The sequence below is a fragment of the Myotis myotis genome, unplaced genomic scaffold, assembly GCF_014108235.1.
Source record: "Myotis myotis isolate mMyoMyo1 unplaced genomic scaffold, mMyoMyo1.p scaffold_m19_p_5, whole genome shotgun sequence".
Lineage (NCBI taxonomy): Eukaryota > Metazoa > Chordata > Mammalia > Chiroptera > Vespertilionidae > Myotis > Myotis myotis.
The window spans coordinates 74812812-74824822 of record NW_023416357.1 but is presented as its reverse complement, the minus strand read 5'-3'; the positions used below and the strand labels follow the sequence as shown (position 1 = coordinate 74824822).

General features: G+C 37.1%; 1 protein-coding gene across 1 annotated transcript in view; it reads right to left on the bottom strand.

Annotated features, from left to right (window-relative positions):
• Nucleotides 1–12011, bottom strand: part of CSNK1G3 (casein kinase 1 gamma 3) — a 117146-nt gene that overhangs the window by 82653 nt on the left and 22482 nt on the right. The window lies entirely within an intron of this gene.

Sequence of the window (12011 nt, the reverse complement as noted above, 5' to 3'; positions counted from 1 at the left end):
TATTTAAATTCTCTTCAGCTGCCCTTTGCTGCGCACTTACTCTGCTAAGTACTTAAACAAATTAGCTCATCAATTCTCACAATCATAAGATACTATTACAATCCCTAATTTTACCAATAAAAATCCTAAAATTTAGAGAAATTACACTATTTGACCAGCATCATAAAATTAGGAAGTGCTGTAAAAAGAATATAACTACAAAGAATTGTATTCCTGAGGTCATATTCTTATCCACTTTACCTCTATTATTTTTCTTGCTAATTCTGTGACCTCCCAAAGTCTGGTCTGTGCTTGTCTATCTAGATCTGCAGTGTAGGTTAGCTCGCCCTTGCCAGCCTATACTGTAAGTATATACAACACCTCAATGATGCCAGCCTATACTGTAAGTGTATACAATACCTCAATGCTGCCTAATTTGAACCAACCTGAGGGTGGAGTGGGGGGACCCCCCAGTCAATAACCCCCATTCATGTACACAGGTTTCAAGACATGTATGGACAGAAAGACTATATATAGACACAGCAAAAAAAGACAAATCATTAATCTACAAAATTGCAAGGTGTTCTTACTATGATATACTCTTCTGTGGCAATATTCGATTTTTATCAGTAACTTGGTATATCTATTATCAAAAGGAGACTTAGAGGGAGATAAGAAATATTAACAAACTGTAGGAAGATGGAAGAAAAGAAGCATGTACTGACAGATAAAACAATGAAGGAAATTAATGCCCAAACTAAGTGCCAGAGAAGACCCCAGCTGAGTAAGCCAGACAGAAGTCCAGAAAGGCTTCCTAAGAAAATAGATGAAATGGTAAGCAGCAGTGAAAAGTGGAAGGGAAGCTATGTAAAAGAAAAAAACAAAAACAAATCTCTAAAGAAACCAAAGGAAGTTCCAAAGGGAAATGGGGAGGAGGGGAGGAGTGGGGAAAGAGAATATATTGGCATCAGAAAGTAAAACCTGTCCCGATCTGGGATTTTGAAAAACTCCTTGCTTAAAGACTGGTTCCCTGAGTGCTCACCCTATGGACTGACTGGTCAATAAGCACCATCATGTACACAGGGTTCCAAGAGATTAATAAAAAAAAGATAGCAAGAAAATCAAAACCACTTACCCAGAAATATTAACCTAATCCATCATTCACAAACATGAACTGACAATCAAGAATCCATTCACAAACATGAACTGACAATCAAGAATCACTACATGAGTGAAAAAAGCTAATAATGAAAGAAAAATAACCAAAAAAAGTAAAAAAGAATCTGAAGGAAGCAGGTCATTCAAAAATCAGAAGAGAACAAAAATGAAAACCATTAGATCTTCAGAGGCTTTGCAGAAGAATAATAAATACATAGGCTAAAAAAGATAATGCCTTAAGCGATAACCAAAAATAAAATGGGGCAACAATCCTAATACATAAAGTAAAAATACAAGAAAAAAAAAATAAAGGAAAAAAGACAGAAAGAAGACATTCAATACCTCCAACTTTCAACTAATAATAGAAATTAATAGAGAGGACAAAGAAAATTTAGGTCAAAAATTTTCCTGAGCTAGAGAAAAAGGGGCCCAGAGAGTGCTAATCAAGAAAGAAGAGTAACACGAGAACCAAGATGGCGGCATAGGTTAACGCTGGAGTTTGCTGCCTTGAACAACTACTTCAAAAGTGAAACTAAAAAACTGAACGGACATCACCCAGAACCACAGGAACGCTGGCTGAGTGGAAGTCCTACAACTAGGAGGAAAGAGAAACGCATACGGACACTCAGAGGAGGCGCAGTGCTGAAGTCAAATTCGGAGGTGCGGAGTGCGCGGAGCGGGCTGGCGGCGGAGGGCGCGGTTGGCGTTTTCAATCGGGAGGGAGTCGCAGACTCTGAGCTCCAGATACAGGCGAATCTTTAGGGACCCAGACTCAAACGGGAGAAGCGGGACTGTCTGGCTTCAGTCAGAGCGAGTGCAGCTTTCTCTCCGAGGTTTGCAGCGGGTGCTGGGACTCAGAGAGGCAGAGCCCTTGGGGACAGGACTGAGAGCTGCCATAACTGCTCTCTCCGGCCCACCCTGTTGATCCTGTGCGACCCGCCCCGCCCAAGCCCTGCACAGAGGCATTTGCCGGATAGCCTCAGGCAAACGCCAGATTAGCACCTCCCTAGAGGACAGAAGTTCTCTCACTGCAGACACAGCTGATTCTCATAGCCACTTGGCCTGGAGGTCAAACCCTCCCTGGTATTAGCTACAACAATCAAGGTTTAACTATAAGACTGCGCACAAAGACCACTAGGGGGTGCACCAAGGAAGCATCACAAAATGCGGAGACAAAGAAACAGGACAAAATTGTCAATGGAAGATATAGAGTTCAGAACCACACTTTTAAGGTCTCTCAAGAACTGTTTAGAAGCCGCCGATAAACTTAATGAGATCTACAAGAAAACTAATGAGACCCTCGATGTTATATTGGGGAACCAACTAGAAATTAAGCATATACGGACTGAAATAACGAATATTATACAGACTCCCGACAGCAGACCAGAGGAGTACAAGAATCAAGTCAATGATTTGAAATGCGAGGAAGCAAAAAACACCCAACCGGAAAAGCAAAATGAGAAAAGAATCCAAAAATGCGAGGATAGTGTAAGGAGCCTCTGGGACAGCTTCAAGCGTACCAACATCAGAATTATAGGGGTGCCAGAAGATGAGAGAGAGCAAGATATTGAAAACCTATTTGAAGAAATAATGACAGAAAACTTCCCCCACCTGGTGAAAGAAATGGACTTACAGGTCCAAGAAGCTCGGAGACCCCAAACAAAAGGAATCCAAAGAGGACCACACCAAGACACATCATAATTAAAATGCCAAGAGCAAAAGATAAAGAGAGAATCTTAAAAACAGCAAGAGAAAGAAACTCAGTTACCTACAAGGGAATACCCATACGACTGTCAGCTGATTTCTCAACAGAAACTTTGCAGGCCAGAAGGGAGTGGCAAGAAATATTCAAAGTGATGAATACCAAGAACCTACAACCAAGATTACTTTATCCAGGAAAGCTATCATTCAGAATTGAAGGTCAGATAAAGAGCTTCACAGATAAGGAAAAGCTAAAGGAGTTCATCACCACCAAACCAGGATTATATGAAATGCTGAAAGGTATCCTTTAAGAAGAGGAAGAAGAAGAAAAAGGTAAAGATACAAATTATGAACAACAAATATGCATCTATCAACAAGTGAATCTAAGAATCAAGTGAATAAATAATCTGATGAACAGAATGAACTGGTGATTATAATAGAATCAGGGACATAGAAAGGGAATGGACTGACTATTCTTGGGGGGGAAAGGGGTGTGGGAGATGCGGGAAGAGGCTGGACAAAAATCGTGTACCTATGGATGAGGACAGTGGGTGGGGAGTGAGGGCGGAGGGTGGGGCGGGAACTGGGAGGAGGGGAGTTATGGGGGGGAAAAAAGAGGAACAAATGTAATAATCTGAACAATAAAGATTTAATTAAAAAAAAGAATAAAAAAATTTCTTGTGAAAAAACAAAAGAAAAGAAAAAAAAAAAGAAAGAAGAGTAACACAAAAATACTACTTAATTCTACTACAAATCCTAATAGTGAAAGAATGGTTAATTGATTTTCAGCTTTTAGAATCCTTATTACACCCCACAAATGCAAGATATATGTGATTGAAGAGAACATAATTTTTTTCAACCTTGACAGTGTTAAAGTAACACTACAATTGACAGACACTCAGCTGATAAGGGGGAATAGAAGAGGTAGAAGGAAGAATAGAGAGGGATAAGAATATCTGTACCTTACAAAGTGCAAAGTAAAGAAATAACATAAAATTTGCTAGAATGAAAAATAGAGATGTAAGAACATTATTTAAAGTGTCAAAACTAAGCAACAGATGAAGTGAACATAACTACCCAAACATTTAAAGACTGAAGGGGAAGTGGGAGTGAGTTAAAATCTCAGTACTCTTACGTATAGAATTAAAATATAATGCATCTGCAAACAAAGAAAATTTTACTTCTCCCTTTCCAATTTGGACACCTTTTATTTCTTTTTCTTGCCTAACTGAACTGGCTAGAACTCCAGTACTGTGATGAAAGTGGTGAGAGTGGGAATCCTTGTCTTATTCCTGATTTTAGAGGAAAAGCTTTCAATTTTTTCCATTGAGTATGATGTTAGCTGTGGGCTTGTCATAGATGGCCTTTATTTTGTTGAGATACATTACTTCCATAGTTAATATGTTGAGAGTTTTATCATGAAAAGATGTTTTTATCTTTCAAAAAATACAAAGACTGGAGATATGAAAGAAGAGGCTATTACTTATATATATTTCAGTATTATTTTAATATTTTTACTTTATATAGGCATTAATTTAATAAAATTACTAATTTTATTAACAAACTAATTTTTATCCTAAAATAAATTTAAATAAGCAAGTTCAAGCCTTGGTAAGAATATTTCAAATGGTTAAAAAATAAAATAAGTGACTCTACAAATCACAGTTTTTGTTTTGGTTTGCTTTGTTTTGCTTTGCATTGCTTTGCTTTGCTTGGAATGAAAATAAAGAGTCACCAATATTGGAGACAGTTGTGGAGTTCTTAAGCTGAAATCCATCGATCTCCTGAGCATTTTTCTTAAGAGAAAATCCAACTCCTACCAGGTAGCTCAAGTAGCTCAGTTGGTTAGAGCATCTTAAATTGTGGGTTCAATCACTGTTCAGGGCATATACAAGAAAACCAATGAATGCATAAATAAGTGGAACAACAAATCGATGTTTCTGTTCTCTCTCTCTCTCTCTCTCCTCTTTCTCTTTCTCTTTCTCTCTCTCCCCTCTCCATCCCATCTCTTTTTAAAGATTAATAAACTACAAAAAAAATTTTAAGAGAAAATCCATAGCTTTCAACCAATTACCAAAATATGACCCTAAAAAAGTTAATAACTACTGAAATGCATATTGTTATTTTATTTTCTCACTGAATTACTTTGAAACAATCTAAGTACACGATCTATTCTAAAAATTAAATAATAGCTGTACTTTACTTAAAAGCCAACGTTATAGAAAAGTATTTAGGGCAGCTTATAATAGGCGTGGGCGCGCGCGCACACACACACATACACACACACACACACTACAAAAAAACTGAGGAATCAGAAAGTAAAATGTTAGAAATAAACTATGTAATACTAACTTACAAAATGCAGTTCAATACCTATACTTAATAAATTTATTTTTCTGCTTTCTAATAGTCAAGCAAAAAAACAGCCAGAAATATAAGTAGATACAAGATTTAGTGTCTATTAAAATACCAGTTGCTAAAAAGCTCACAAATAATCCTAGTATTTATTGTATTATACCTACAGATGCATTCAATAGAAATTATTACAAATTTTTCAGAAGCTTTAAATTCAAAACTTAAAAAAAAGAAAATGACAAAATACAGCTTTAAAACTTAAAAATCAGGCATCCATAGAAATAAAAACTATTGAGAGAATAAAGTTTCATAGAAATATGCGAGGCTTATAATTGCTTATAACACAAAAAAATTACTTATATGGCTTAAAGAAACGACTTTTACAAAACATACTACAAGTTAACTGAAATTTTAGGCCTTCTACAATAAAAAAAAAAAAAAAAGAATGGCTATGCAATTAGTTAATGTGCATAAAGCTACATGAACATGCATAAATAAATGTTAACAAAACATTTATAAATTGTTTGATTCAATAATTATTCTCAGCATATTGACTTACTCAAGTATATATTAGACTAAATTTATCAAATAGATGCATTTTCAAATTGTCCTCGAGAATAGATGAATATAAATAATTGCTTTGCTTTCATAAACAATTACAATTTTGCTGTAGTAACATCCACTAATAAAGATAAAAATGAGCTGCTAAATACAAAAAACATTAGATATAATCTGATTATATGAGTAGAAATGTAGGCCACTGGCATACTTCTAATTTGATGATCACTAATGAATCTTCAAAACATACAATCACATTTTCTAATCTGCATGGCCCAATAATTTAGGATATTACAGAGCCAAATGACCTCCTTTAGGTTGCAGCTACATCAAACAGAATAAGTAGTGTGAGAACATATCAGTATAGTATGTTCTGCCTCTTGTAAAACCACCCAGAGCTAGCTAAATGAGCTAGTTCTACCTAGCTTCTAAACTAATTTTGCAGTAAATATAGAATTGTCCTATGTACCTGTAACATGTAGTAAAAGTTTCTGTAGGTATCTTTTCATATTCAGCATGTTATTCAATGTTCTTTAAAACACAAAATTATAACGAATGAACATTTTAAAAATTAATTTCTTCACGTTACTTGTCAAGGTATTGATTTCTCACTGCTTTATCGTAAATGAAAAAAATCCATATTTATTATATGAAATGACCCATTCACTGTTTCAAATGCCTTATTCAGTCTTTATAAAAATTACAATACATGTCCCTAGGATTCTCCTAAATCTAAATAAGTAAGGATATTTGTGATGTGAGGGCTAGCTGTTACATCATATGCTTCTATTAGCAGCAAGTGTCCCAGATACTGGTTTCTGGCATGAGCTCAACTGTGGTTGTCTTAGAAAAGACTAAACACTTATTTTTAAAAGCTAAATCATTAACTGTAATGTCAAAAATGGAGATCGACATATAGAAGCAGAGAGGTAGGCTCAACTCTCTCCTTAAGAGCCAAACATAGCGCCCAAAAGCCAGCTAACCCCAAAGAGCCAAGCCAAGGCAAGCCCAGAAGGGCCAAGCCGAGCCCTAAGAGCTGAAGCTAGTAAAAAAAAAGGGGGGGAGGGGGGCGGGGGGGGGGGAGAGATCAATTTTAATTACATACTACAGAAACTTATTTTGTCTCAGATATATTTAGTAACTATCATCTACAACACTTTACATTTTTGAAACCTGATTTGAATGATGTCCCTTGTATATTCCTATTAAAAGCAAGGATATTCTCTCCTTTAAAAATCACCAGTTCAATTAGAGCAGTGTTTTCCAAACTGTGGATCATGAACCTTTAGTGGGTTGTTAAACCAATTTAATAGGTTCTAAGCAGCAGTTTTTTTTTTTTCAGAAATAATTTCAAATACAAAAGAAAATGGAGTGCACATATGTAATACGAACACTTGTGTTTAATGAAATTTCTTTGTTTTTTTTTATATGAATATATATGTATCACTGGGTCACAAGGTAAAATAAATTTCTATAGGTTGTGGCGAATTTATTTCCATGAGTTGTAGTCTAAGTTTGAAAGCAACTTAACAGAAAAGTATCAAAACATACTATATTATAATCGGTTATAAATAAATCAAATTTTAAATGAGAACTTTTATTAAAATATAAGTTTTCTTAATATGCATAAATATTACTGAAAGTCTAATTAAATAAATTTTCTAATTATCCAGGTCTGACTGTTCTTCAGTAATTAGGATGATTATTTCATAGGTCTTCAAAATGTCTTTTGTGCCTCATCTTTTCAATTTCACAGGTGAATTTATATTCCCATTGACATACCCCTTATCATAGCTAATGAGTCTCAATAGTTGAAAGAACGCTTAATTTGAAAATGTCCAGCCAGGTAAGCCTTTATTATAACATATACACCCAAAAAATCATGGATCACCCTCACCTCCTATCCCTTTAAGCATGATGGGAATCAAAAATCATGTAGAGGTCATACTAAATTTATATTACTGAAATATTCACCATCTCAATCACTACTAATAAATATAAACTTGATTACAAGCCCCAATCACGGTAATGCTATTAAATTTTAAAATCCAAGCCACAAAGGGAAGTCATGTTCTTTTGCAGGGCACTTACTTTCATTCAACAAATACTGAGTATTTACCTTGTACCAGACACAGTCTAAGGTGCTGGGAATAGAGCAATAAACTTGCCCTAGAAAAAGTCTCACCAACCCTCTTAATGACTATCTACTTCCATGAATGCCAACTTTCTACAGCATATTTTAATATCAATTTTTAAAAAAGGATATTCTTCTGTCCTTAGCAAAACTAAAATTAGTTGATGCATTGTAGTTAGGTTCCATAACGTTATTGCAAACACTGAAACAGCCAACACTGAGCCGTTGCTCCTAGGCAAAATACAGGCTTAGGGTCCTGCAAGCCTCTAGTCACATTTTCATAAGCTAATCAATACGTAACCTTGTTTTAATGTGTGTTTCTGTTTAAAGATACCTTATTTTTGCTGAGTCATTAACATTGAACTCACATCCAACAGCACTATAACCAATGCCTGTACTAAGCTCATCTAACACATGTTATAAAGCACATCATAGCTTCTTTGAACTTAGGAACTCTAACCAGTATTTCGGCACTATGCTAGTGGGCCATTATAAAAAGCAAAATCACCCCCCAAAAAAGCACTAAATAAGCCCCCATAGTAAAACAATAAGGTAGAACTTCATCACCTTGTTCAACTTTATCTGGAAATGTGCACATGAAGTAACTCAAATTTTTTGCTATTCTGTGTATGCACATCTCTATGAATGATTGGTAAAGCGTCCGGAACATAAATTTTAGCAAGTAGAAAGTATGTAAATATGGAATTTGGGAATAATGAAGATCAATTCTATTAAGGGGAATTTTCTCTTTAAAAGTATTCCATCTAATAAGTAAGAAATTATAGAATTCAAAGATAATCATTCTGCAACTCCTAATGAATTACTGGAACAAGGCAAGGATCCTCAATTGCTGCTAACATCACACAAAGAGAGGCAAACTTTGATCTTCCTGATGGTAGAAAAAAAAATTGAAACTGCATCTGATCAAATATCTACATCTCACTACCAATTTGTAACAAAGATAGGGGACAATATTTTAATTCTTTAACTTTAAAATAGCCCATATGTTAATCTGATATCCTCAAGGTCAGAAAGCATATTTTATTCAATTCTGTGCCCCCATTATCTATTATAATCCATAGTACACAACAGACATTGGTTAAAAGTTTGCTGAATCAATGAGCAAATGAATGAACAAATGAACTACCTCTTGTAAATTTAGGAATGTTTATTTACATGATCATCCCTTTTTCAAATAGAGGAAAGAAAAAGGTATGGGCAGGCAGCCAATTCATAGCTCTAAGAGATACTACTATAAGAATTGGAGCAAGAGACATAAATAGACACTTTTCAAAAGAGGACATTCAGAAAGCCAAGAGACATATGAAAACATGCTCAAAGTCACTAATCATCTAAGAGATGCAAATCAAAACGACAATGAGGTACCATCTCACACCTGTCAGAATGGCTATCATCAACAAATCAACAAACGACAAGTGCTGGAGAGGATGCGGAGAAAAAGGAACCCTCCTTCACTGCTGGTGGGAATGCAGGCTGGTGCAGCCACTATGGAAGACAGTATGGAGTTTCCTCAAGAAGTTAAAAATGGAATTCCCATTTGACCCAGTGATCCCACTTCTAGGAACATACCCCAAGAAAACAGAAACACCAATCAGAAAGGATACATGCACCCTTATGTTCATAGCAGCACAATTTACCATAGCGAAGATCTGGAAACAGCCTAAGTGCCCATCAGCAGATGAATGGATTAGAAAACTGTGGTACATCTACACAATGGAATACTATGCTGCTGTAAAAAAAGAAGGAATTCTTATCATTTCCAACAGCATGGATGGAACTGGAGAGCATTATGATTATGCTAAGTGAAATAAGCCAGTCAATGAAAGAAAAATACCACATGATCTCACTCATTTCTGGATAATTAAGACCATTATAAACTGATGAACAAAAAATAGATACAGAGGCAGAGCAACATCTGACTGTCAAACTACAGCGGGAAGGCCGGGGAGGGTTGGAGAGGAGGGGAGTTAAGAGATTACAAAAAAAAAAAAAAAAAGAATTGGAATAACACCTCACAAGTCAAAGTCAAAGGCATTTATTCTATAACTAGTAGCCCGGTGCACAAAAATTTGTGCACTCGGGGAGGGGGGGGAGGGGAGCCCTCAGTTATTAAACATTTATCGGCACAACACTGACCACATTGGTGGTGGTGGAGGTCTTGTCAGAATGTGTTATATTATGCAGATGAAACTCTATTTAAACAGATTTGATGTAGATATTTTCAAAGATGGAAGAATTGTCCCTGTCAACTATTTTAGTTGATTCATATCTTCACTAATTGTCATCATTGCCAAGTTTTCAGTCCCCATATGGATTGCTGGATATAATAGGTCATGCGCTGTCCCTGTCCTTTGTAGCCTTTGTTACGTTAAGGACTCTAGTTTTCCATTTATGTGTTTAAGTACCAACCTTACCGGCTTACAAATGTAAGCTTTTAACACTGCTCTCTCTGTTCCGTATCCTTCCAATGAAAAGTGGAGTTGGGTTGCAGCACAGGAGATAAATTCAGAAGGGGAATATTGAAGTAATGACTGCAGTAGGAGAAGAGGGAACCTATTTCCCTGGCCACAGGCACTGGCACCCTGGACCAAAGGGCTGGCAGCTTCTCCGGGTGGCTGCAGCCTGGGACCTCTGGCGGGTGGCTTGTCCGTCTCCTGGGCTGCAGCCAGCCGCAGGCACTGGCGCCTGGACCAAAGGTGGGCAGCTTCTTCTTCTGGCGGCTACTTCTTCTGTGCTTCCAGGGAGGGCAGTCAGTTATGTGTATATGTGTGTGCATGCAAACATGGGCGTGTACACGTGTGTACGTGGAAATCTGCTGGGCAAGTCAAAACCATAGAAGAGTTGCCCCTATCTCTTGAATCTTCCAGAGATATCCCCCACTTTTTATTCTATCACTACTGGAGAGTCAGAATTTGCAGCCAGGCAGCCAGTAATTCTCTCAGTGTCTATTTCTGACTTCTTCTTTCCCTGTCTGTCTTCCAACCCCTAATCATATTTCCACCTGGATGCATCATTTTTACTCCCAATATGCTATATAGAGAAGGAGTCAGGATGCTGTCTTCCCATGAATAGTACTCAGTAACAAACCAATTGCATTTTAGCTGGGCAATGCCCCTACCCACCCTTCAAATCGCTTCCACCATGCATTTCTATTTCCCTTTTTGTTTGTTGGATTGTTCTGCTCCTTCTCCTCACCCCACCACCTTTGGATCATAATGTAAAATTCTTTTACCATGTCAAGAAATTATTAAAAATACAGGTATTTTGAAAAAAAAAAAATAGAGGTAAAAGTACTTCTCCAAACACCGGCCGGGGGTGCGGGGGGGGGGGGGGGGGAGGGAAGAGGCGGCTGCTGCCAGAGGCAGCCGGGGGGGGGGCAAAGGCAGCCCCGGTTCTCCAAACACGGGCTGGGGGGGCAGGGCAAAGGCGGCACCCAAGGCCGCCTTTGCCCTGCCACCCAGCTCTTGCCTGCCGCCGGGGTTTCCCATCACCGTCAGCGGCAGGCAGCTTCTTCCATCCTTCTCCTTTCGCCTCCCAGCATTGCGCCTACATATGCAAATTAACCACCATCTTTGTTGACGGGTAATCTCCATCTTTGTTGGCAGCCAATTTGCATATCGCCCTGATTAGTCAATGGGAAGCATAGCGAAGGTACGGTCAATTACCATGTTTGTCTATTATTAGGTAGGATTTCAACTCTCCAAAACATAGCTATGAACCAGAAGAAAAGAATTTACTAAAGAAGGACAAAAAGTGCATATTCTGTTCACTAAACAATAAGAGCCCCTAAATCCCACTTTAATTTTGAAATAACTCTAATAAGTTTATACTAGAAATCAAACTTAAAATGGAAAAATTGAGGTCAATATTAAAAATGACAGAGAACAAGGAAGACAACCTTACATACCTCAATAAATTCAGACATCTATGCAGAACAGTGCTTTATCACTGTTGTTCAGAATGAGAGCCCTGCATCAGCAAGAAAAGACCAGAATGTGCTGGTCTTTTCAGAGAAAATAATACAAACTTATGAAGTTTATCAGTTAAAAAATATTTCAGTATAAATTCAATCTTCTAATTTATCTGGTAGGCCATTCCCCGATAA